Source organism: Sus scrofa, chromosome 9 (genome assembly GCF_000003025.6).
Source record: "Sus scrofa isolate TJ Tabasco breed Duroc chromosome 9, Sscrofa11.1, whole genome shotgun sequence".
Taxonomy (NCBI): domain Eukaryota; kingdom Metazoa; phylum Chordata; class Mammalia; order Artiodactyla; family Suidae; genus Sus; species Sus scrofa.
In genome coordinates, this window is record NC_010451.4 from 118374825 (window position 1) to 118402396 (window position 27572).

The window sequence follows — 27572 nt, forward strand, 5'->3', positions numbered from 1 at the left end:
AAACACTTTGTCCTTCCTCACCTTCTGCTCCTTCCTTTGTGCTCTATTTTATTGTCTCTCCGGGGCTGTCCATCTGAGTCATTCAGGATGTGGGTGCCAGGAGGCTTGGCTCTTCTTGTTCCTGTCCTAGTCTATGCCTTGAGGCAGCCACATAAACAGGAGAGGAAGACGGCACGTTAATTTGGATTCCGAGCCTGTGTACCCTAAATATCCCTTAGCTTCAGTTCCTGCTGCCATAAACAAGTGCATAAATTCCATGCTTCTGTGCTCTAGTACATGAAATTAAGTTTCTCTGGGGCTCATCACATACCTTCCTGCTCACATCATACACCCCATGACCCCAGCACCTTCTAGAAATCATATGTCTATGTTGTTTGTGTCTGAAAATTAGATAAATATCAGCATCCTCTCCTCTTGTTCATTACCTGCCTTAAAATAATCCTACTCTTTGGATTTTTATAAAGAGAACATCCAGGAAATAAAGCCCAGTGGGCAAACAAAAACATCCCAGTTCTCTTGATGAGTCAGAAGTGAGTGATGGAGAAAAGTACTTCTGCCCAAATATACAATATGGTCACTGGAACCCAAAATTTCAGAGCATTTTGAAATTGAATCATTGCCATGGCCACCAATTGGGATATTGAGACCAGTAATTATGGCTCATTTCTGGATTAGAAGTCCAGTTGCTTAAAAGTTACAGAGGGGAAGTCACAGATCTTAAAAGTTAATCAATTAGTGAGTCATCGTTCAAGCGGTGACTCAGCATTTGCTAATTTTCAAACAAATAATTGCAGTACATTTTGGGCAGGTTAGAAGAGAAATTCATTTTTTCTTTGGTTCTGTTTGCTCATTCATCCATTCATTTATCCAACGTTTATTGAATTTCTATTAGGTGAAGTATTAGGTTTAGTCACATGTTAGGGAATCAAGAATGAGTAAGGCAGAGGCAGTACCTGGAGGGTACTCACTCTTTAGTGAGAGCTGATTGATAACTAGATCTTTACAGCTCAGCCTCTGGGAGGGCCAGTCCTGCCTCAATGAGCCTAAGAATTCCTTCAGGCTATAGAAGGAGAGGTGGGGAAAAGAGAAAAGGATGTAGTTATCAAAATGTCGGTGACACAGGAGCCCCAATAAGCCAGCAGATCTGAAGTGGGCTCATCAGATGCAGCAGTTAGAAAATCACCAGGGTGTTTTTTTTTTTTTTTTTTTTTTTTTCTTTTGGCTACACCTGTGGCATACGGACGTTCCCGAGCCAGGGATTAAACCTGTGCCACGGCAGTGACTGAGCCACAGCAGTGATAATGCCGGATCCTTAGCCTGCTGAGCCACCAGGGAACTCCTTTAGAAAGACTGGCTTCACTCTGGAGTTGGGGCGGGGAGGGGACTCCACATTACAACGAGTGGAGGTGGAGGTGGGCATGAGATGTGAGACAGTGAAGACCAGGAGCAGGGTCTAGTGTTCTCTGCACAGAAAGCAGCTCTGAGGGGAAGAGACAGAAGTCACAAGTGAACACAGATTCTGAGAGACTTTTTTTAAGGTGAGAAAGATCCAAGTCTCAAGGTCTTGTAATAAAGCACTAGTAATCTAAAGCAGGAAGTGGCATAAACACACAGGGAGATAATGCAAGATGGAGTAGCAGAAATGAAAATCATGTACATACAAGTTCAATTGTTTCAAGAAGTTATTGAAGGAATTTTTATTTGACAAATACTTATGTAGTACTTACTCTGTGCCAGGCATTGACTGTGGTTACTTTGAAAATGCTACCCCACTTACTCCTCAGAACAACGTGAGGCAGTGGACGCAGAAGCTGGAGCACAGAGAGGAATAGACTGTTGCCCAACATCATGTAGCCGCTCATGCCGCATCAGGATTTGAACCTGAGCACTCTGCCCCTTGAGAATATACTCTTAACCCCTATTTGAAGCTGTCCCTAATACTAACAGCAGAAGCAGCAAGAAGCAAAGGGCCCTAACCTGTCTCGACTGAACCCTTCTACCTCAGTCTCTGTTCTCCTGTTTCCTTGATCTCAGCCAAGGGCTCTGTCCACACAGGCCAGAACCCTGGAGGTCCTTGTCCACGTGGATCCCCCTCACCCCTGCCTCCCTCAGCATCACATGTGATACCAGGAATCAGTCACCAAATCTTGTCTGATTACCTCAGATGTATGGTGTGAACCTGTCCTACTCATCCCACATCCCCTTCGTCTTGACTGAGAGACCAGTTCATTCTCTGGTTGACTGAACCAAAGGAACTTTCTCATATACCAAGTGGCTCAGGTAATTTTCCCACTTGCAACCTTGGGTGAGCCCTATGTGCGCTCAGCATGAAGGTCTACTTCATTAGCACGCCATATGCTATCCTACCTCAGGCTCATCACTGCCCTCTAGGGTGGATGCACACTCACACACCCATTCGTACACGTGTGTGCATGTGTGCACCTGTGTACGTGTATACTGACACATGCACAGTCACTTCTCACACACTCATGCACATTCCAAGCCACACACACGTACACCTACACACTCTTAATTAAGTTCCTGCAACATGAAACTACTAGCAGTGAGCAGATATATCACTCTTTTCCCAGCCTCTGGCCTCTGACCTATGCCCTTTGCACTTTTTCACCTAACAAGAAATCCCTCTCCAAACCCACTTTCACTGAACTTGCTCCTTGTCACTCCCTGGGTTTTTAGTTAATGTGACATCTTTTCCAAAAAGTCTTCCTTTGTCTCATGTAGGTTTGTTGTCCAATGAATTTTTATGATACCCTGTACTCAGCCTTCTCAAGACACTTAGGTCAACTTACGGTAATTCCCAACTTACTTTGTATTCATTCAGTAGATGCTCTTCCAACTCCTGTGTGCCAGGCACTGTTCTGGGGGCCAATGTTGTACAGATGTGGCCCTAGTGGCTCATCGTTTCTTTTCTGGGCTGGTTCCCTCACTGGGCCACTTGAAATCAGGGGCTTTACTTGGATCATTGCTGTTGCCATAGCACCTAGTGCAATGAGAGCAAATAAACCTCATCCTATAAGTATTTGATAAGATGATCAAGGAATGAATGAACAAACAAAGGGTAAACTTTTGTCTCACAAACTGTGAAGTGAATTTTTCGATTTGGTAGTAGGTTCAGGAAGACATATCATCTTTATTTTTTTATTTGATTTTTTAATAATGGTTTTTATTTTTTCCATTATAGCTGGTTTAGTGGTCTGTCAATTTTCTACTGTACAGTAAGGTGACCCAGTTACACATACATATATACATTCTTTTTTCTCACATTATCATGCTCCATCATAAGTGACTAGATATAGTTACCAGTGCTATACAGCAGGATCTCACTACTTAACCATTCCAAAGGCAATAGTTTGCATCTATTAACCCCAAATTTCCAATCCATCCCCCTCTCTCCCCCTCCCCCTTGGCAACCACAAGTCTGTTCTCTCTGTCCATGATTTTCCTTTCTGTAGAAAGATTCATTTGTGCCATATATTATATTCCAGATATAAGTGATATCATATGGTATTTGTCTTTCTCTTTCTGACTTACTTCACTTAGTATGATAATCTCCATATCCATCCATGTTGCTGCAAATGGCATTATTTTCTTCTTTTTTATGGCTGAGTAATATTCCATTGTGTATGTGTACCACATCTTCTTAATCCATTCATCTGTTGATGGACATTTTGGTTGTTTCCATGTCTTGGCTATTGTGAATAGCCCTGCAGTGAACATGCAGGTGCACGTGTCTTTTTCAAGGAAAGTTTTGTCTGGATATATGCTCAAGAGTGGGCTTGCTGAGTCGTATGTTAATTCTGACGTAATCATCTTTAAATCCTATTGATTTGGAAGATGGCATAGATGTTTGAAATTTACTCAATAATAACTAAAAGGAATGGTTACCCTTAACTTCCACCTCATCTTTCCTTTCCTCAGCCTTCCAAATCTATCTATACTAGATAAATATTGACTAGGAACTAGTGTCCTAGAATAATTGAATGTAGTTGCGACTTGGTTTAACTATGATTATTTTTAGACTGTTAGAAATTGTCTATTTATTTGCTTCTTCTGGTTTGTAGCATTGTCTCTTTCTTATCGTCCCTCTAGAATTTTGTTTTGCGTATCTGTCTGTCCACATCATTCCTTGCAGGCAGCGAGGAGAGAGTGTGCCTAGAGAAAGTTAATCTTAGCCGTTTGTGGGTCTGGATCCAGGCCCTGGAGTCTGGGGAAGTTGGAAATAAGGCAGGGTTGTCCTGGGAGATACACGTGAGGACCCTAAAGGCTTTGGCTGCTCTCTGAAAGGCACAGTAGAACTGCAGCTTGGAAATCCAGGTGTTTTTTTTTTTTCCCCTAGCCTTTGTGGATTACTTTTTCAGTAAGAAAATAGCTAACCACCCTGGCAGTAGGTAATGAGTGCCTAAAGTGCACGTTCATTTTTGCTGCAGTGATCAAGAAAACTTCCTGAGGCAGGAGGCTCTTGTCCCAGATGGACTTCAGGTCAATGGCAGTGCTGGGCCTGTTTCTTTACAGTTCTGGGTGTCACAGTGGCTCAAACACGCTGCTTTCTAGATTTTTTACAAGCAGGGAAAACTTGCTTTAAATAGCCTCAAGGCCATGTAGAAATGGAAATGATCTTTTTATGAGGTAACCCATTTTTGTCCTTACATTATCATTTTAATTTTCTAACATCACCATTACAATTTTCTAACAAACAGATCTAAGTAGCTTACTTTCTGTCACATCTTATCTTTTGCTGCTTAAAACCCTCACGGGCTCCTGATCTGTCGTCCAGAGTGTAAGTCCAAACTGGTTACCTCTTATTTAATGTGCTTTAAGATCTATTCCCAACAAACATAGCTGATTTTAATTTTATCAATGTCCTACATGAAGTATATAGTCTTACATTAAGTATTCTTAATCAATTTGTTTATTCAAAAGATACTTATTTAGTGTCCGATGTGTGCTGGGCTCCATTCTAGGCACTGGAGATACAGCACAAAACAAGATAAAAAAAACCCATAATTAATAACAGCTTACATTTCTGAGTGTTTATTATAATTAGGCTTCTCTTCTGTTAATACATTTGATCATCAAATGAGGTAGGCACTATCATTAATTCCATTTTACAGATGAGTAAACAGACTCAGAGAGGTTGTTTATTGTTGAAACTATATTAAAGGTAAAGATTAAGAAACCCTTTTCATATAAATCTGCACTTACAAAAATAAGCTCATATTTATTATTTTATAAAACATAGATCAAAGTATATATATATATAGTTTTAGAATTTAGTTTTTAAAATAAATAAGCTATAAATGCATTTGTGTGTCCCTAAATATTCTTCTAAAATTTGATTTGTATTTATTTTAAAAATTTTAGGAGTTCCGACTGTGACTCAGTGGGTTAAGGACACCACGCAGTCTCTGTGAGGACACAGGTTTGATCTTTGACTTTGCTCACTGGGTTAAGGATTTGGCATTGCTGCAATCTGTGCGTTAAGTTGCAGATGCAGCTCTGATCCAGTGTAGCCAGGGCTGTGGCATAGGCCTCAGCTGCAGCTCCAATTTGACCCCTAGCGTGGGAACTTCCATCTGCCACAGATGTGACCATAAAAAGAACAAAATTTTTAAATTTTTGTTTTTTTGAATTCAATTTTTTTTTTTTTTTTTTTTTTTGGTCTTTTTGCCATTTCTTGGGCTGCTCCCGCAGCATATGGAGGTTCACAGGCTAGGGGTCCAATTGGAGCCATAGCCGCCAGCCTACGCCAGAGCCACAGTAACACAGGATCTGAGCCGCGTCTGCAACCTACACCACAGCTCACGGCAACACCGGATCCTTAACCCACTGAGCAAGGCCAGGGATTGAACCCGCAACCTCATGGTTCCTAGTTGGATTCGTTAACTACTGCGCCATGATGGGAATTCAGTTTTAAAAACAAAACCAAAAACAGTTTATCCATTTCTGCTGTCCCTAGTACCCACCTCTAGCAACCATCAATCTGATCTCTGTAAGAACTTTTTTCATTTGTTTCTCTTTTTTTCCTGTATATATTTTTCAATTCCATGTATGAGAGAAATCATAGACATTCTTCATTTTCTGTTTGACTGATTTCACTTAACATGTTACCCATCACAGTCTATCTAAGTGGTTGCAAATGGCAAGATTTCATTCTTTTTCTTGGCTGTGTAGTGTTTCATTGTATATACTACAACTTCTTTATCTATTCCTCTATCGATGGACACATGGTATTTGCATATCTTGGCTGTTGTAAGTAATCCTGCAGTGAACATAGGAGTGCATATTCAAATTAGTGTTTTCATTTTCTTCAAATAAACCCCCAGAAGTAGAATTATTTGATCATATAGTAGTTCTGTTTTTAATTTTTTGAGGACCCTCCATACTGCTTTCCGTAGTGGCTGTACCAATTTATTTTCCGACCAACAGAGCATGAGGGCTACCTTTTTTTCCATATCCTCACCGACACTTATGGTGTTGTCTTTTTGATAATAGTCATCTGACAAGTGTGATATTATATCTTATTGTAATTTTGATTTGCCTTTCCCTGATAATTAATGATATAGAGTATATTTTTAAGTACCAGTTGGAGATTTGTATATTTTCTTTGGAAAAATGTCAATTCAGATTCTCTGTTCATTTTTTAACCATATTATTTTTTTGCTATTAATTGTATGAATTCCTTACATGTTTTTGATATTAAATTCTTATTAGATATAAGATTTTGATATTAAATTCTTATTAGATATAAAATTTTCACCACTTGGTAGGTGACCTTTTCATTTTGTTGATGGTTTCCTTTGCTACACAAAAGCTTTTTTATTTATGTAGCTTGACTTATTTTTACTCTTGTTGCTTTTGCTTTTGGTTTCAGATTAAAAAAAAAATGTTTGCCAAGACCTATGTCAAGGAGCTTATAGCCTATGTTTTCTTCTAGGAGTTTTATACTTTCATGTTTATATTCGAGGCTTTAGTATAAATGAAATTGTTTATTTAATATCTTTTTAAGATAGTAGTCCAATTTCATTCTTTCAAAAATGGCTATCCAGTTTTCCCAACAGCATATTCTGAAGAGACAGTCTTGCCCCATTGTATATTCTTGGCTCCTTTGTCATAAATAAATTGAACATATCTGTGCGGATTTATTTCTGGGCTCTCTATTCTGTTCCATTGATCTGTGTGTCTGCTGTTATACCAATACCATATGGTTTTGATCGCTATGACTTTGTAATGTAGTTTGGAATCATGCCTTCTATTTTGTTCTTTTTTCTCAAGATTGCTACAGTTATTTGGGGTCTTTTGTTGTTCCATATAAATTTTAGGATTTTTCTTTTCTTTTTTTTTTTTTTTTTGTCTTTTTGCTATTTCTTGGGCCCCTCCAGCGGCATATGGAGGTTCCCAGGCTAGGGGTCGAATCGGAGCTGTAGCCACCGGCCTACACCAGAGCCACAGCAATGCGGGATCCGAGCTGTGTCTGCAACCTACACCACAGCTCGCGGCAATGCCAGATCCTTAACCCACTGAGCAATGCCAGGGATCAAACCCGCGACCTCATGGTTCCTAGTTGGATTCACTAACCACGGCACCACGACGGGAACTCCAAGAGTTTTTATCATAAAAGGCAATTGAATTTTTTCAGATGCTTTTTTAGTACCTATCAAGGAGATCATATGAATTTTGTCTTTCATTTTGTCAGTGTGGTGTATTACATTGACTGATTTGTGAATGTTAAAACCATGCTCACATCCCTTGAATGAATCTCACATGATCATGGTGTATGATCCTTTTAATATATTGTTGAATTCAGTTTGCTAATATTTTCATGAAGATTTGTACATGTGTGTTCATCAGGAATATTGGCCAGTAATTTTCTTTTCTTGTGGTATCCTTGTCTTGTGGTATTTTTTTGTGTTTTGATATCAGGTTAATGCTGGCCTCATGTAATGAGTTAGAAGCCTTCTCTTCTATTTTTTGGAAGATTTTTAGAAGGATTGGGATTAATTTTTCTTTGAGTGTTTGATAGAATTACTAGTGAAGCTGTCTGGTTTTGGACTTTTGTTTGAGGATTTTTGATTACTGATTCAGTCTCCTTACTAGTAATCAGTCTGTTCAGATTTTCTATTTCTATTTTCTGCATCTTCATGATTCAGAGTTGGAAAGTTCTATGTTTCTAGGTATGTACCCATTTTTTTTTAGGTTGTCTAATTTGTTGGTATATAACATGTAGTAAACTCTTATAATCATTTGTATTTCTGTGTAATTGGTTATAACATCTCTTTCATTTCTGATTTCATTTATTTGAGTCTTCTCTCTTTTTTTCTTGGTGAATCTAGCTCAAGGTTTGTCAATTTTGTTGTTCTTTTCAGAGAACTAGCTCTCGATTTCATTGATCTTTTCGATTGTCTTTTTAGTTTCTATTTCATTATATCTGTTCTGATCTTTGATATTTCCTCCTTTTTGCTCAATTTTGGTTTTCTTTGTTCTTTTTTTTCCCTAGTTCCTTTAGGTGTAAAGTTAGATTGTTTATTTGAGATTTTGTTGTTGTTGTTGTTGTGGTTTCTTCAGGTAGGCATTTATTGCTAGAAATTTCCCTCTTGGAGCTGCTTTATCTGTATCTGATATATTTTGATATAGCATATTTCCATTTTTGTTTGTCCCAAGGTATTTTTAATTTCTCTTTTAAATCTTCATTTACCCATTGGTATTCAGTAGCATGTTGTTTAGTTTCCACATATTTTTAAAATTTCCGTATTTCTTCTTGTAATTGATTTATAGTTTTATACCATTATGTCCAAAAAAGATGCTTGATATCATTTCAACCTTCTTAAATTTTTTAAGACTTGTTTTATAGTGTAACATATGATCTATCTTGGAAAACGTCCCATGTGCCCTTGAGAAAAATGTGTATTCTATTGCTTTTGGATGGAATGTTTTCTGTATATATCTGTATTAAGTCGCTAGAGTCCTAATGTGTCATTTAAAGCCAATTTTTCCTTATTGATTTTCTGTCTAAATGTGAGTGGGGTATTAAAGTACCCTACTATAATTGTATTGCTATCTATTTCTCCCTTTAGGTATGTTATTACTTGCTTTTGTACACTTTGGTGCTCCTATGTTGCTTATATAAATATTTACAAATGTTATATCTTTTTATTGGATTGACCCTTTGTCATTATGTAACACCTTTCTTTGTATCTTGTTGCAATCTTTATTTTAAAGTCTATTTTCTTTAATATAAGTATAGCTACCCCAGCTTTTAGTTTCCATTTGCATGGAATATATTTTTCCATCCCTTTACTTTCAGCATGTGTGTGTCATGACATCTAAAGTGACTCTTTTGTAGGCAGCATATGGATGGGTCTTTTAAAAAAATATAAATAGCCATTTAGCTACTCTATGTATTTTTATTAGAGAATTGAGTTTATTTACATATAAAATAATTATTGATATGTAGTTACTGGCTGTTCTTGTAGCCTCTTTTTCTCTTGCTCTCTTCTTTTGTGGTTTGATGACTTTCTTTAGTGTTATTCTTATGTAACTTTTCATTATCTTTTGTGTATTTACTATAGGTTTTTGCTTTGTAGTTACCGTAAGGCTTATATATATCTAAAAGAGTCTATTCTAAGTTGATAACACTGAAGGTTTCATCCCATTGTAAAGCTTGACATTATTACTCTCCCCCTCAGTATTTTATATTTTTGATGTCACATTTTATATTTTTATCTTGTTTTCCCTTAACTAATTATTCTTATCAGATATTTTTACTACTTTTGTCTTTTAACCTTCATACTAGCTCTATAAGTGATTAATCCACTACCTTTTCTATATATTTATCTTCCTAGTGAGGTTTATCCTTTCATATCTGTTTATTAGTTAGTGCCATTTCTTCTAAGCTTAAAGAAGTCCTTTTAACCTGTCTTGTAAGACTGGTTTAGTGGTGATGAATTTCTTTAGTTTTTGCTTGTCTGGAAAACTTGTTATTTCCTGTTCACTTCTTAATATTAACTTTGCTATTAATATTAACTTTGGACATTACTCATATACACAATAAGATCTAAGCAGCTTTGGTCTAGAGTTGGCCTTTAGAAGGCCTGTGTGCTTTCAGTCTGGTCCAGGCAGGCACTACCAATTAAAGGTAGAAGGTGGTGGTCCTTTTCCTTTAATGCCCTTTGTCCCCTCTGCCCTTCATCAGTAGCAATAATAACTCTAAGAGTAGCTAACATTTATTGACACTTTGTGTCAGGAACCTTGATAACTACTTTCCATGGTTTTTGTGTATGGGACACTTCTTCTGAGGTGGTACATGCCTTTGGATTCTTATCCCCCATCTTGCCATTTTGTGTTTCCCTGCTTTCTCAGGCAATCACAAAGAAAGCCCTCTCCTCTCCTGCCAGTCTGCCTCATTGACTTTTACCTTATTCCTGGGTGGCTTACAGAAAGCTTCAGAACTTCTCATCTTGGTTTCTGTCATCTTTGTGCATGATAAGAACATGACTAAAATGAAGAGTGGACTATAAAAAGGGGTTTAAAATTTTTCTGGGAAGATACTAGTGAAATAGTCTCAGGAGGTTTTTTACCACTCTGTACTATAATTTGTAAAAACTTGGACTCATAGTTAAGAAACTGAGCCTAATCCTGTCTTGAAGGAAAGTCATCTAGAACAGCTGAAAAACACCTCCCTGGCCTTCTTTTTTTTTCACTTTCTACCACTTTCCTGCTGACAACAGCCCTGCTCTCTGCCAGGCTGCATGGCCTTTGATGGATGGCCTATATCCCCCTCCCTCTTGGCCCTTTTTGTTCCCCTCATGCTCTCACTGGAGGCTGGGGTGTTTGGTAAGTAGTTCTGCAGAAGACAGCAGATAGATGTGTGGAGAAGCCATAGGCATAACATCCTAAGACCCTTGTCTTGTATCAGGTTGATTAATGATCATGACCTTCCCTGGCCCTGTTTTTTGCTCTTTTTCCTCCTAAAAACATACTTGCACCACACAGCATGTTTTTTCAGTTACCAGAGCTGATAACACGAAACATGACTCCTCTCTTTGTTGAACCTCACCTTCCTGGAAGCCAACACATCTTCCTGGAGAAGCAGAACTCTCACTCTTGACCTCAGCCCTCCCAAAAATACAGAGAACTCTGCTATGGGGCTTTCCTGGAAGCAAGGTTCCACAGCCATCTCTGTGCCAAGAATAGCATTTTTGCCTGGATCTTATCTTTATCTTCTACCTTGGCCTATAGTTAAATGATCTTCTCTGTGAGAGTCTGTCCTGGGTAGATATTCCCTCCAGGATAGAGCTTTGCTTAAGAAAAGCTCTCCATAGGTTTTACCATGTGTGATGTAATCCAAGTGGTGGGACCCAAAAGGAAGCAGCTTATTATGTGATGGCTGAGGAAAGCACATCTAATATGGGAAAGTCTGAAAACATAATTTCACAGTGGATTGAATGCTTTGTCCCTCTTGTGTCATTCTTCCACATCAGATGCAATGGTAGAGCCATTGGGCATCCCTCTTCCTTGCCTGAGACTAATGGGGCATTTTCTTTCTTTGGGTCAGATTTCTCATGACTCAGTTTGACTTGCAGAAAAGAGCAGGTGCAATGTAGGAACTAAAATTTGTTTCTCCCTTGACCCAGTGGGTAATTCACATATGTCTAAGATAGGCTCTTATCCTCAAGGAACATTCAATTTACTTGGGCAAATAAAGGAAGTAGCAGCAGTACCATGAGGGTCAGCAAGCTGCAAGAGGAAACTGCTTTGGCTAGGGTGGTTAAGCAAAGCTTCACAGAGAAGGTGAAACTTAGGCTAATTTTTGGAGGACATACTTGTAGATGGGAGACACTTCAGACAAAGGGAGTTCTATAGCATTATTTATGGGGCTGAGACTGTATTTGGAATGTTGGTGTCAGGAGAGTGACATGCTGACTGCAGAGCATGATTTTAACTGGGGAAGGGTGTGAGAATGAAGTCCCAGGGCATCTACCTTTCTCAGTATTGGGCCTATATAGCCTCTCAGACGGGGCGACTTTTTGGCTTTTCCGTTTATTTCAACACTCTGAAATCAAAATTCTCATAATGTTCTTGAAACACGGATACTCTTCTGCTTTGAGGAAGAAAAGAATATGTCTTACTCTTTTGTCCAATTTGTCATGACCATAAAACGAGACTGCCAAGGACAGCTTGATCCCTGACAGTTCTCAGAAGATTCTTTTTTCTTTCACTTCATACTCGTAGGTAGATACTTTCCTCCTCAATAGGATGCTAAGAGCACTGTTGAAGCATAACTCCTATCTTGTTTTGTGTTCAGGGGACCCCCATTCTGTCAAAGCCAACTGACAGCAGATTGCAGCAGGGGAGTAGGGAGATTTCTGGTGGAGAAGGAGGTGAGCAGTCATAGCAGTCTGATTGGATTGATTGAGAAGTGGGAGCACTTCCTACCTGGGACATTTCACTTTCCTTCTCTGTCACACTCGCTTCTAATACAGAGTCCTCCTCTACCAGTTACGTGCTTAGTGTGGAAACCAAGAAAAAGGAGGAAATGGAGATGCAAGCCCCTGGCTTGAAGGAGAGTCTTCAGCTGAGTGTTCACATTAGCTTCCCTCCCATCTTCTCCAGCCTTTAGTCACTGTCCTGGCTTTGGGATACAAAGCTCTGCCTTTGCCTCAGTTCCTCTAGAGTTGATTGCCAAGTATCAAGTGTCGCAGAAAACCCTGGAGGGCCATGTAGACATTACTACATGCCAGTAAGTCAGCCTGTTAATTTAGGCATTGACCAGCATGGAGGTATTAACTGCTGTATGAGCCAGTCTGTTCTCTCCTCCAAAGTATTTCCAGGTGTGAATGTCAGCCTGTACATTTTTTTCAAGAGTCAGATCTCAGTCACTTTCAAGAAGTGGTCTGAAAACTTGTGAGTGCCATACTCATCATCTTTTTTCTCTTCTTGCTCCAAAAAGAACAATACAGCGCCTATTTTTTTTTTTTTTAATATTTGAAATGTTTCAGTGCAATGGAAAGAACATGGACTTTTTGGTCAAAGAGACTTAGTTTTGATCCCTGTCTCTGGTTCTTCCTATATGTAAGACTGAAAACCTTGCTTAACTTCTATAATCCTCAATTTTTTTGTTCTCTAAGTGAGAATAGTAAAATTCAGTTCATACATTTGTTAGTAGGGTTTAAACGGACTGGCAAATGTCCAGTGTCTGGAGCATAGTAGATCTTTAATAAAAGATAGTTTAAGTTCCTTTATTTCTTCTTGATATGAGCAGATCTCCTGAGTGCAAAGAACCCTGAATGGAAAGAAGCAGGATTACTCCTCTGCAGGGGCTGCATTTAAAAATTTCCACATTAAATTGTTATTTCTAACTCTCTAGCCTGGATATTCACTACTATTAGAGTTTTTCTTCACCCAGGGAGAAGAATTGATTCTATTAATTCCAAATTTTGGAAATTAATGATAGTAAAAAATGGATGCAAATGACTTTTCCTGAAGACCCACATGAATATACAGCTCTGTTATATATTCAGAGTATATATAACATGGAGTTTTGAAGTTGAGAGCAGGATTAAAGTAAAAGATATGCTCCCCCAATTTACTTCCCTTTCTCTCAGAACAGTGATTAAACATAAGATAAAGCATTGGATCAATTTTAAATTTAATAAACATTGATACATAATGGCATCTAGTTCCAAGCAAGAGCTTAAAGAAACATTCTTTTTAAATTTTTTTTTGAGGTGTAATCAACATAACGTTAATTTCAAGTGTATAGCGTAATGATTCAATATTTGTATATACTGCAAAATGATCATCATAATGTCTAGTTATCTGTCATCATACAAAGTTACATTATATATATATATATATATATATATATATATATATATGTATGTATGTATGTATTTTGTCTTTTTGCCATCTCTTGGGCCGCTCCCGCAGCATATGGAGGTTCCCAGGCTAGGGGTCTAATTGGAGCTGTAGCCGCCGGCCTACGCCAGAGCCACAGCAATGCAGGATTCGAGCCATGTTGGTGACCTACACCACAGCTCACGGCAACACCGGATCCTTAACCCACTGAGCAAGGCCAGGGATCGAACCCATGACCTCATGGTTCCTAGTTGGATTTGCTAACCACTGAGCCATGACGGGAATTCCCATAATGTATTTTTTGTAATGAGAACTTTTAAGATTTACTCTTGGCAACTTTCAAGTATGAACGACAATATTATTATTATTATTATTATTATTATTATTTGTCTTTTGTCTTTTTAGGGCCGCACCTGAGGCAATGGAGGTTCCCCGGGCTAGGGTCAAATCGGAGCTGTAGCTGCCAGCCTACACCACAGCCACAGCAACGTGGGATCCGAGCTGCGTCTGGACCTACATCACAGCTCACGGCAGTGCTGGATCCTTAACCCACCGAGCAAGGCCAGGAATCGCACAGGAGTCCTCATGGATACTAGTCGGGTTCATTAACCACTGAGCCATGATGGGAACTCCTGAACTACAATATTATTGACTATAGTCACCATGCTGTACGTTACATATCTGAGACTTACTTATTTTATAATGGGAAGTTTGTACCTCTTGAACCCCTTCACCCATCACACTTCCCTTCCCAAATCTACCTTTCTGCTGACTACCATCCTGTTCTCTTTGTGAGTTTTTTAGAGTCCATACGTAAATGAAACAATACAGTATATATTTTTCTCTTTTTAAAATTTATTTAAAAAATTTTTTCTCCTTGAAATATAGTTGGTTTTAAAATGTTGTGTTAGTTTCTTGTGTACAACAAAATGATTCCTATGTATATACTTTTTCACATTCTTTTCCATTATGGTTTGTTATAAGATCAACTTATTTTAGTTAGCGTAAAAACCTCAAGATCCATCCATGGTTTTATAAATGGCAAGATTTCATTCCTTTTTATGGATGGTGAGTAGTGTTCTATTGAATGTATTTACTACATCTTTTTATCCACTCATCCATTGACGAACACTGAGGTTGTTTGCCTATCTCTGCTGTAGTAAATAATGCTGCAGTGAACATAAAGGCACACATATCTTTTCCAATTACTGTTTTCATTTTCTTCAGATAAATACCCAGAAGTAGAATTGCTAGATCATACGGTAGTTCTATTTTTAATTATTGGAGGAAATTCCATACTGTTTTCCATAGTGGCTCTACCAATTTACACTCCCACCTGCAATGCACGAGGGTTCCCTTTTCTCTATGTCCTCACCAACACTTGTATTTTATTGTATTTTTGATAATATCCATTCTGACCAGTGGTAGGTGATATTTCGTTGTTTAGATTTGCATTTCCCTGAGGATTAATGATGTAGAACATCTTTTAAAGTAACCGTTGGCCATCTGGAAATCATCATTGGAAATATGTGTATTCAGCTCTTCTCTTTTTTTTAAAATCAGATTTTTTTGTTCATTTTTGTTTGTTTTTGCTATTGAATTGTTCAAGTTACTTATATATTCTGGATATTGACCCCTTATCAGGTATAAGATTTGCAAATATTTTCATCATTTGGTAGATTGACCTTTCATTTTGCTGTACAGAAATATTTTGTTTGATATAGTTGTACTTGTTTGTTTTTGCTTTTATTGTCTTTGCTTTTGAAGTCAGATCCAAAAAAATCATTGCCAAGATTGGTGTTGAGGAGCTTACATTCTATTTTTCTCTTAGGAGTTTTATGGTTTTGAATCTTATATTCAAGGCTTTAATCCATTTTGAATTTTTTTCCCTTTTTTTAGAGCCATACCTGTGGCATATGGAAGTTTCCAGGCTAGGGGTTGTATAAACGCTGCAGCTGCTGGCCTATGCCACAGCCCCAGCAATGCCAGATCTGAGCCCATCTGCCGCATACACCACAGTTTGTGGCAATGCCAGGTCCTTAACCCACTGAGTGAGGTGAGGGATTTAATCCACATCCTTGTGGATGCTATGTTGGGTTCTTAACCTGCTGAGTCACAGCGGAAACTTCCATTTGCATGTGTGTGTGTGTGGGGGGTATATGTGTATGAATAATATAGTTGTTTAGTCTCATTCTTTTCCAAGTGGCTATTCAGTTTTCCCAACAGCATTTTTTGAAGGGATAGTCCTTTTCACATTGTATTCTTGGCTCCTTGCTGTAAGTTTATTTTTGGGTTCTTTATTCTGTATCACTGATCTGTGTGTCTGTTTTTATGCCAATACTATGCTCTTTTGATTATGAAAGCTTTGTAGTATAGTTTAAAATCAGGGCTCCAGTTTTGTTTTTTTCTCAAAATTTCTTTGAGTATTCAGGTCTATGGTGATTCCATAAAAATTTTAGAACTATTTGTTCTATTTCCGTGAAAAATGCCACTCTAATATTGATAAGGATTGCATTGAATCTGTGCATTTGGCTAATGTGCACATTTTAACAGTATTAATTCTTCCAGCCTATGAGCATGAGATATCTTTCCATTTATATGTGTCATCTTTCCATTTATATGTGTCATTTTTGATTTCTTTCATCAATGTATTATAATTTTCAGTTTACCTCATTGACTAAATTTATTCCAAGTATTTTATTTTTCTTGGTGCAATTATAAATTATTGTCTTAATTTCTCTCTCTGATAGTTTGTTGTTAGTGTGTATAAACACAAAAGATTTTTGTATATTCATACTGTATCCTACAACTTTACTGAATTTATTAGTTCTAACAATTTTTTGATTTAGGATCTTCATGATTTTTTATTTATAAAATCATGTCACTCACAAACAGTGACAGTTTTACTTCTTCCTTTCCAATTTGTATGCCTTTTATTTATTTATTTATTTATTTTTTGCCTAATCGCTCTGGCTAAGAGTTCTAATACTATGTCGAATAAACATACAGGACCACTCTTGTCTTGTTTCTCAAATCAGAGGAAAAGATGTTAGCTTTTTACCCTTGAGTATGACTATCTATGGACTTGTCATATATGATCTTTATCATGTTGAGATATATTCCCTCTCTACCGACTTGGTTGGATGTTTTTATCATAAATGGAGGTTAAATTTTGTCAAATGCTTTTTCTGCATCTTTTGAGATGATCGTATGATTTTCATCCTCTATTTTGTTAATGTGGTATATCATGTTGATTGATTTGCAGTTGTTGAATCATTATTGCATCTCTAGAGTAAATCCCAGTTGGTCATTGTGTATGATTTTTTTTTAAATGTTCTGTTAAATTTAAATGTTTTGTTAACTATTTGCTAATATGTTTTGAGAAATTTTGCATCTATATATATCAGGTATATTAGCCTAATTTTCTTTTTTTGTGGAGTTTTTGTCTGGTTTTGGTATCAGAGAAATCTTGGCCTTATTAAATAAGTTTGGCAGCATCTCTCCTTTTCAACTTTTGGGAAGAGTTTGAGAAACTAGCTATTAAATCGTTTTTGAATGTGTGGTAGAATTCACCAGTGAAGCTGTCTTGTCCTAGGCTTTTGTTTGTTGGGAGGTTTTTGATTATGGAGTCAGTATCCTTACTAGCAATTGGTCTATTCAAATTTTCTATTTCTTCATGAAATTTCTTCTGTTTGGATGATCATATATTTCTGGGAGTTTATCCATTTCTTCTAGGCTGTCCAATTTGTTGGTAGATAATTGTTCATAGTAGTCTCTTTATATTTCTGTGATACCAGTTGTAACTTCTCATTTTTCATTTTTTTTTTTTTTTTTTTTTTTAGGGTTACACTCATGGCATAAGGAAGTTCCTAGGCTAGGAGTTGAATCAGAGCTGTAGTTGCTGGCCTACAGCACAGCCACAGCAATGCCAGATCCAAGCTGTATCTGTGACCTACACTGCACTTTACGGCAATGCTGGATCCTTAACCCACTGAGCGAGACCAGGGATCAAACCCTTGTCTTCGTGGATACTAGCTGGGTTCATTACTGCTGAGCCACAATGGGAACTCCTCATTTTTCATTTCTAATTTTAATTGAGTCCTCTTTTTCCCTTGTTGAGTGTGGATAAATGTTTGTCATATTTAACTTTTTAAAGAATTGGCTCTTAGTTTCATTGATGTTTTCTATTCTTTTTAGTCTCTGTTTCATTTACTTCCACTCTGATCTTTGTTATTTTCTTCTTTCTGTAAACCTTGTGTTTCTTTTATCCTTTTAAAAAATTCCTTTAGGTGCAGTGTTAGGTTGTTCATTTCAGATTTTTCCTGTTTCTTGAGGTAGGCATTTATTGCAGTAGACATCCCTCTTAGTACTGCTTTGCTTCATGTTTTAGATTTTGGTGTGTTGTACATTTCCATTTTAATTTGTCTAAAGGTAATTTTTAAAATTTCCCCTTTGATATATTTACCTATTCAATAGCATCTTGTTCAATCTCCACATGTTTTTTTGTTTGTTTGTTTTTTTCTTCTTGTAATTGATTTCTAGCTTCATATAATTTTGATCAGAAAAGATGTTTGGTATGATTTCAGTATTTTTAAATTTATTGAAACTTATTTTGTGGCCTAACATATGATTCATTCTGAAGAATGTTTCATGCACAATTAAGAAGAATGTATATTCTGCTGCTTTTGAACAGAATGTTCTATATGTAACTATTAAACATCTGGTCTAATGTGTCATTTCAGGCTATTGTTTTTTTTTTATTGATTTTCTGTTGTGGTGATCTATCCATTGATGTAAATGGGGTACTAAAGTCTTCTGCTTATTATTGTATTGCTATCTATTTCTTGTTTTAGGCTTGTTATTATTTGCTTTATATATGTAAGTGTTCCTCCTATGTTAAGTGCATAAATATTTGCAAATATTATATCCTCTTGTTGGAATAATTTCTTTAGTATTATGTAATTCCTTTGTCTTTTATTACAGTATTTGTTTGTCTTTTATTACAGTGTTAGTTTTAAAATCTATTTTGATCGATAAAAGTATTTCTACCCCAGCTTTCCTTTGGTTTCCATTTGCATAGAACATATTTTTAATTCTTTCACTTTTAGGTTACATGTGTCCTTACATCTGAAATGAGTACTTTTTTAGGCAGCGTATAGATGAGCCTTCTTATTTTATCCATTCAACCACTCTGTGAAAGAATAAGTCTTAAAGTTTTAAGACATGACCCAAATGTTTGGCTTCAGTATCACCATCAAGTTACCTCACTTGATCTGATTTTTCTAACCCAGGGGTTCTCATAGTTCAGTTTAGTGTTGAGTGATTTCATGAATTATGTTGATGATCTGGTCCTTCTCTTCCTACCAAGAATGTGGTTTTGATGAATAAGCAACAGTTATAACATCTTTGCTTCTATCACATGTACATCCAAAGTTAAAAAATCTCAATGTTGCACAAGCTCAGAGTTTATATTGTGTTGGCTTAGACTGTGTTGGCTTTGTCAGCCTTCTATGTAGTCTCCTCTGCTAGACTGAGAAGAAAGAGAAATCTTCTAAGTGTGGAGATTTGGTAATTTTTCTTTTGTATCAAAGTCCTTCTTGATTCTACTTGATGGAGTGAAGGAAGCAGGGCTGGAGTAACTCCTGAGGGCATGTGAATGAGCTGTGCGTGTCTTTCTGTGATCCCAGTTTGTGGTTGAAGGATAGAAAGATCAGATCTGGTATGGACAGATTTTATTTTACAGGCACAGTTGGTCACTGGGTGCTCTGGTAATTTTAAGGCTCAAAATGCAGAGTGGGAGCAACATTTACCTTCCCCTTCTTTTAAAAAGACTTACTATTTTATAATAATTTTAAATATACAATAAAATTGAAAGAAAGATATAGGGATTTCCCATATGTCCCTTGCCCATTCATATGCATAGCCTCCCACTTTATCAACATTAATCACCAGAATGATCTTTTTTTTCCTCAAGGATGAATCTACATTGGAACATCATAATCACCCAAAGAACGTAGTTTACTTTATGGTTTAATCTTGGTGCTGTACATTCTATGGATTTGGATAAAAATAAAAGGACACATATCCATAATTATAATATCTTATAGATTTTTTTCCCCTGCCCTAGAGTCCTCTGTGCTCTACCTATTCATGTCTCTACCCTCACCCTAGCAGTCACTGATCTCTTAATTGTCTTCATAGTTTTGCCCTTTCCAGAAGTTGGAATCATACAATATTTAGCTTTTTTGTATTGGCTCCTTTCCCTTAGTAATATGCATTTATATTTCTTTCGTGTCTGTTATGGCTTGGTAGCTCATTTATTTTCAGAACTGAATAATATTCTGTTGTCTGGGTGGACCACAGTTAATGTATACATTCAAGTACTGAAGGTTGTCTTGGTTGCTTGTAAGACTTGGCAATTATGAATAAAGCTGCTACAGATATCAATGTGCAGGTTTTTGTTTGGGCAGAGTTTCAATTTTTTTTTTTTTTTTGCAAATGCCAAAGAGCATAATTGCTGGATCCTATGGTAAGAGTATTAAACATACTCTTAAGAAACTGCCAAACAGTTTTCCAAAGTGGCTGTATCATTTTGCATTCCCACAAGGAAGGTATCAGAGTTCCTGTTGCTCCACATCTTCAAAAGTATTCGATGTTGCCAGTGTTCTGGGTTTTGACCATTCTAAATCTGTGTAGTGGTGTCTCCTGGTTTTACTTTGGATTTCCCTGATGACGTATGATGTAGAGCATTTTTTCATATGCCTTTTTGCTATGTGTATATTTTCTTTGGTAAAGTATCTCCTATGGTCTTGGACTCATTTTTAAACTTTCTTTTTTATTGTTGAGTTTTAATGGTTCTTTGTATATTTTGAATAGCAATCTTTTGTTAGATGTGTCTTTTGCAAGTGTTTTCTTCCTGTGTGTGGCATTATCTTCTAGTTCTTTTGATGTTGATTTAGAATAAAATTAGTTTTTAATCTGGATGAAGTTCAGCTTATAAATTATATCTTTCATGGATCATGTCTTGGTGTTGTATCTAAAAAGGCATCACCATGCTGAAGGTCATGTATGTTTTTTTTTTCCTACTATGAGTTTTGTAGTTTTGCATTTTACATTGAGGTCTCCATTTTGAGTTAATTTTGGTGAAGAAGACACAGGTCTGTGTCTAGATTCATTTTTTTTTTCTTTGTATGGAGCTATCTAGCTCTTCCAGTACCATTTTTTGTTTGTTTGTTCATTTGTTTTTGAAGAGACTTCTTTGCTCCATTGCACTGCTTTTGCTCCTGGTCAAAGATAAATTGACTATATTTATGGGCTCTCTACTTTGTTCCGTTGATCTATTTGTCTTCTCTTTCCCCAATACCATAATGTCTTTTTTTTTTTTTTGGTCTTTTTGCCATTTCCTTGGGCCGCTCCCGTGGCATATGGAGGTTCCCAGGCTAGGGGTCGAATCAGAGCTGTAGCCACCGGCCTACGCCAGAGCCACAGCAACGGGGGATCCGAGCCTCATCTGTGACTTACACCACAGCTCATGGCAACACTGGATCCTTAACCCACTGAGCAAGGCCAGGGATTGAACCCGAAACCTCATGGTTCCTAGTCAGATTCGTTAACCACTGAGCCATGACAGGAACTCCAATACCACAATGTCTTGATTACTGTAGTTTTATAATAAGTCCCTAAGTTACACTTACCTCCTTTTAATGAAAAAAATCTTATCACCAGCAAAGCAGCCACATCTGCTTTAATAGTCAGAGAGTGACGGAGACACATGGTAGCTTGCATCCACTTTTCTTTTGAGACTTTCTATTGGTAGAACTGGCTCTGACTAGCTTACCAAAGCCAGTTATACACATCTCCTCCCAACTCCATGTTTAGTGACATCAGTAGATTAAAATTGGCCATGGTGGGAATATTCATGCCACAGAAATTGGCAAATGCTACAAATCAAGGTTTGTTTCCTTCAGAGAACCAGTTGCTAAACATTTATCGGCATAACATTGATTTTATATCTAATTTGATAGTTGATCGTCAAACTTTTTCTAGTCATCATAGGTAATGTTTATTAATCACTTTGTATGAGTTAGGCATTGTACTAAGATCTTTCACATATATTGCTTATTTAATTCTCAAAACAATGTCATGAGGTAGACCTGTGATTGCAGCTTGTGGTTGGAGGATGCTGAAGAGAAGACCAGTGCTGGACAGATTTTTATTTTACATGTACAATTCTCAAATGAGTAAACTAAGATGAGATACGTTTTCTGAAGTCACATAGCATGTTAAATGGTAAACTGGAGACTGAAGCTTCTGGTTGATTCCTGCTTGTAACCACCATGCACTATGGTCTTTCTCAGCAGAGAAAACTGTTTTGGGGTTAGAATCATGATACCTTGGTTCTAGTGTATTCTCTGCACTAGTGTGACATCTGACCTCTCAGAACCTCATTGTCCCCATCTATATTATAAGGGTGGTTATGATAAAAACCCTGTCTACCTCACAAGATGGCTTTATCATTTAAATGATAGTTATAAAGGATTTCTTTGGAATGCTCAAGTGCTATATAAATAGGGGATATCATTACGTGATAAGAAGTGAAGGAAAACATATTCACTGAAAGAACACCGTATCAAAGTTTAGAAGATCAAGCTAAAGTATTTGGTATAAATGAAGGGTCTATGAAATTTTACAGTGAATGTTTCTGTGTAAACCAACAGGATCTTTGATCTGGGAATGCCTGAACTTACCTTTTGGAATTCTTTTTTTTTTTTTTTTTTTTTTTTTGCCGTTTCTAGGGCTGCTTCTGCAGCATATGGAGGTTCCCAGGCTAGGGGTCTAATTGGAGCTGTAGTACCAGACTACACCACAGCCACAGCAATGCGAGATCCAAGCCATGTCTGCGACCTACACCACAGCTCACAGCAACGCCGGATCCTTAACCTGCTGAACAAGACCAGGGATTGAACCTGAAATCTCATGGTTCCTAGTCGGATTCAATAACCACTGAGCCACGATGGGAACTCCCCTCTTTTGGAATTCTTTAGCCTTGGGTCTTCCTAACCTTCCCAGACAGCCTGACTGGTAATCAGGGTAACCCTAGTTTCATGGGAACATTTGATTGGAATTAAGTTGTTAACAAGATAGGCCAGTGCTGGAAAGCTGATATTCAGTAATTTCTGCCGTATTACATCCATGTTTTAACAAAGGGGTCTTTTTGTTGTTTACATAATTACTTATACTTCCTACCAATATCTCATTGTAGTTATTTATTTAATATTTATCTTCCTCACTGTACTGAACCCCCTATGATATCAAATAACCATTTGAGCACTACAAAAATTCCAAGCACCAAGTATTGAAAGTAGCAGCTAGTATTTCTTCATAAATGTCTATCGACCAAGTGCATGGGTGAACTAACTACATGGAATTCTTGTGGTTGTCATGTCTTTCTTGTGCCACAGTTGTCCATCTGCAAGCTTTGGAAATTTTTGTAATTACAGTTGGAACTAGTGGCCAAGACAAGGTCAACCTTGAGGTGCTGCAACCTAGAATTCATCTGTGTGTTCATAGGATATCAGAGGCATTTGACAGCAGTAGGAAGACCTCCAGGCATTCTCTGACATAGAGAGTCCAAGCTGCTTGCTGTGTTATACAAGACCTACCTGGACATGTTTTACCTCTGGTGCCCTCCATCCTGCTATCTTCACGGTGTGGAATGATTCTGTAATTCTTTTGCCCAGATAATTATTGTACATTCTTCAAGAGTAGATTTGGGTCTCAGTCCCCTCAGGAAATCCTCTCTGAACTATGGGTATTTCTTAATCTTAGTTCTGATGTTATATTAAAATTATCTGCTATATTTCTCAATCTCCCATAAAACTGTAGCTACTCCAGGGCAAAGATTACATTTACTTCCAAAGCTGAAAAGAGTGTGTATGTCTGGCAAGAATGAAATATCCAGTAAATGTTTGAGGAACCAAAATGATTAATTCCAAGTGGAATTTCTTTTTCCAGGAAGAGTAAGACAGTGAGATGAAATGCATATACCCTTTGAAGATTAGTAGGGTGACAGCCCTTCAAGTGGCCAAGGATGATCCTCTTCCCACCAGCTAGGGGTGAAATAGAGAGCTTCTAGGTTACGGTTCAATGTTGGGGCTAAATCTGTGTTGATCTGAGCACAGGCTGCAATTTCAGCCTAACTGCAGACTGGTCTATTCAGTCTCAAAGGAGAAGAGAATTGGATAATTCATTCATATCCTCCAGACTAAAGGAATGGATTTTTACCAGTACAAACTATAAGACTATAGAAGATGCAGGGGATAGAAACATTTATTTAGTCTATCCTTGGAAATTTAAAAAATCCTCGCAAGGGCACACTCATGATCTCATGAAAGAGGTTGGGGCTGCTGGCAGTGATTCCTAGAGAGATGTAAGCATTCTATGATTCAGTGCTACAGGTTCCTCTCTTGGAATAATAGGGCTTTTATTGGGAGCAAGGGAAGTTTATTTCCATTTCAGTGGTCTGAAATATGAGTTGTATTACAGATAATAAAAAGCTCCAATTAATTATCAGTCCTAGACAGTCAATTAGCCATATTCCCTAACAGCATCCTATCTGTGCACTTATTCGTAACAGGCTCCTATTTCTTTTAACCATCTCTTGTTCCATTAGTTTTCTGAACTAATGAGCAACTATGTACTATGGGTGCATAGAGACCTCAGAAAAACTCAAAGTGCTTAACCTGATGTGATTCCTTAAATGAAGCGTTTAAAACAATATCGGTTGAGATCTCCACTCCATGTTTAATTTAACTTATTGATAACATCTTTCTCATTCTTTTTCACTGGTTGGAAAAACTAGGACTCTCAACTTCTGTCTCCTGCATTTCCATCCTCTGAGCAAGGGGTAAGAAGCTTAATTTATTTTGTAAATATAGAATATCAGATGCTCTTGTTGTTCCCACTGCGGCTAAGTGGTAACAAACCCGACTAGTATCCATGAGGACAAGGTTCAATCCCTGGCCTCGCTCAGTGGGTTAAGGAACTGGCATGGCTGTGAGGTGTAGTGCAGGTCACAAACATGGCTTGGATCCCATGTTGGTGTGGCTGTGGCGTAGGCCAGGAGCTGTGGCTCTGGTTCGATCCCTAGCCTGGAAACATCATGTGCCACAGGTATGGCCCTAAAAAGACAAAAAAAAAAAAAAAAAAAAAAAAAAAATTCCTGAGCTTTCAACATGCTTTCACGAGAGTCTGTATTTGTGAAAGTTCCACCTGTGATTCCAATCCATAGATAGTGTTGATGACATTGATGTCATAGTTTGGGCTACTGTAACAAATATATCATAGACTGGGTGGCTTAAACAAAGAAATTTATTTCTTGCTGTTCTAGAGGCTGGGAAATCCAGGATAAAGGCCCCAGCAGATCTGGCTTCTGGCGAGGACCCTCTTTTTCGTTTGGAGATGGCTCGCTGTCTTCTTGTATTCTCATACGGTGGAGAGCAGAGAGAGAAGCTAACTATCTTCTTCACTAATCCCACTATGAGGGCTCCACTCTCATGACCTAATCATCCCCTAAAGGCCCTATCTCCAAATGTCATCACAGTAGGGAGTAGGTTTTCTACAAGTGAATTTTGGGAGGACGCAATTGTTTGGTCCATGGTAATTGGCTTAGAAAATTCTATTTTTAAGTATGCTTTTTTTTCTGGAACGAGTGCAGGACAGTGCTTTAACAACTATTTACTCTTTTCCTATAGATGAAGTATGAACAATGGTAATGCAGCAAATAAAATGCAGTTATTTAGGTACCTAATGAGGTTTCACATAATGGTACTTATACATCTTACTAAATTAGAGAGTAAAGAATCTTTACTTTGCTAATCATTCAAAAAGTAATACTTCTGTGTACTTGTTACAACTCCCAACTAAAATTGACTATTTTAATGCTTTAGGCCAATAGCTCTTTTCTAATATAACTACTAACCTTAGATTAATCAGAACTAGCTGAGTATGATAAGAAAATTCCATTGTCTGTCTCAAGAAGTTAAAAATAACATTTTAGACACATTATCTATAATTTTATAGCTTCCTATGAGATAAATAAGTGGAAGCAATTCTTTTGTTGATACTAGACTGGAAGTTCTAAGGACAGTAAGTGAAAGTGTTCAAAATTGCAATAACAAGCCAATTATCTAGTAATTTATATGTCAAGCCTAATAATTTATACCCCAACTCATATACACCTGTGTATATGCAACAACTACAAAATAGGGTCTTCCTTGATTATTCCTCCTAAAAACCAGCAGATATATACTGTTTGAGAGGTTAATAACGCCATGGTCTGATGTTAAATATTGGGCATACTTGTTCATAGGTTAGCAGATGGACACAATTCAGACTCAATGTACTTGTGAAAATAAGTGCACAAGGAGAAACTATGAAGCAGGGAACTTACTATTGATCTCATTAGGTATGTCTGCTCTTTTGAAAATCCACCCAGTACAAGAGTCTGTAAAGTAGTAATTCTTCAAACAAGCAAACAAACAAAAAAATCCCCAAACAAAACTAGCACATCACCAGTGCTTTATATCTCATCATCTCCAGTGCTTGGAGGTCTGTTAGAATTACTAAATTAAGAAGGAGTTGCTTTTGTTAAAAAGAATGTTTGATTTTTAAATCACCAATTATTGATTTATGCTAGAGACAGAAGATATTCTATCATTTATGAAAATGTAGCTACTTTTAAGACACTTGCCCACAATTAGAATGGGAGAACTTATGGCTTTAGAATCCAGACTCTCCATAGAGAAGTACTGTTTGGGTGGATTACGTAGGAGCTCAGGGGAATAAGTAAAATTCTTAGCTGGGGGAGGCTGGGGAAGAACACCTGTTGGTGTTAGCCTCAGGTGTCTGCTCTAAAGGCCTGCCTACCTTTCTTTTAATAATTCATTAGTTAAAGCAGTATTTATTAAGCCGCTCCAAAGTGGAATGTGCTGTCCCTATGTAGATTACAAAGAAAATCTTCTCTTGAGACTGCCTGTGCTAGAAGAGGTGCCAGGAGGAGATGGTGGGTTTGTAGCTGCCGACGGGTTGCTGGGAGCCTCCAAACTGCCATCAGGATTCCTCTTTCATCTGTGGTCCTGTTATACCTGATTATTCCTTCCTGCTCCTGACATATTAGTGATCTAGTTATCTACAGGTGTTCCTTCCTTTCTTAATGGGACTTAGTAGTCCTGGGCCTGCCTTGAGCAAGGTGGCAAAATTGTAAGTCGTAAGGAGCTTCATTTATCTGGGAAAGTTTCAGCTCTGTACTGTGGTGGGTGTTTTGATTGTAGAACAATTTTTCTTAAAACTTGACTACTATTTTAGTCTAGGACCATGGGGAATTGCTTACTCTGGGGAACAACTGTTCGCTATGGATGGGTGTCCATGCCCTTAGGCACTAGAGGGACTAGTGGGCTGGGAGTCATGTCTGGAATGTTAGAGTCCTCACCTTATTTTCCCCATGAGAATCATCATTTCAGGAGTCAATAGAGAAAAATGATCTTTTGAGGGGGTAGGAGATTACTGTCTTTTAAAAGAACCATGAAGGCCCTCCTGACTTCTGGGGAAGTAGAAAGGGAGGGAAGGCATGGACACAGAATCAGCCGGAGGAACGTTTGTGACCAAGTGGTGAGGATGGCTGTCATTTCCATTAGACA

General features: G+C 37.6%; 1 protein-coding gene across 2 annotated transcripts in view; it reads left to right on the forward strand.

Moving 5' to 3' along the window:
• Positions 1–27572, forward strand: part of PAPPA2 (pappalysin 2) — a 273310-nt gene that overhangs the window by 12162 nt on the left and 233576 nt on the right. The window contains exon 1 of one of the 2 annotated variants that reach the window (XM_021063681.1): positions 25917–27135. The exons of the other annotated variant lie outside the window; for it this stretch is intronic. The gene's annotated coding sequence lies outside the window, so the exon portion shown is untranslated. Of the gene's footprint in view, positions 1–25916; positions 27136–27572 lie in introns of those variants that run through there. 2 annotated transcript variants of the gene reach the window in all.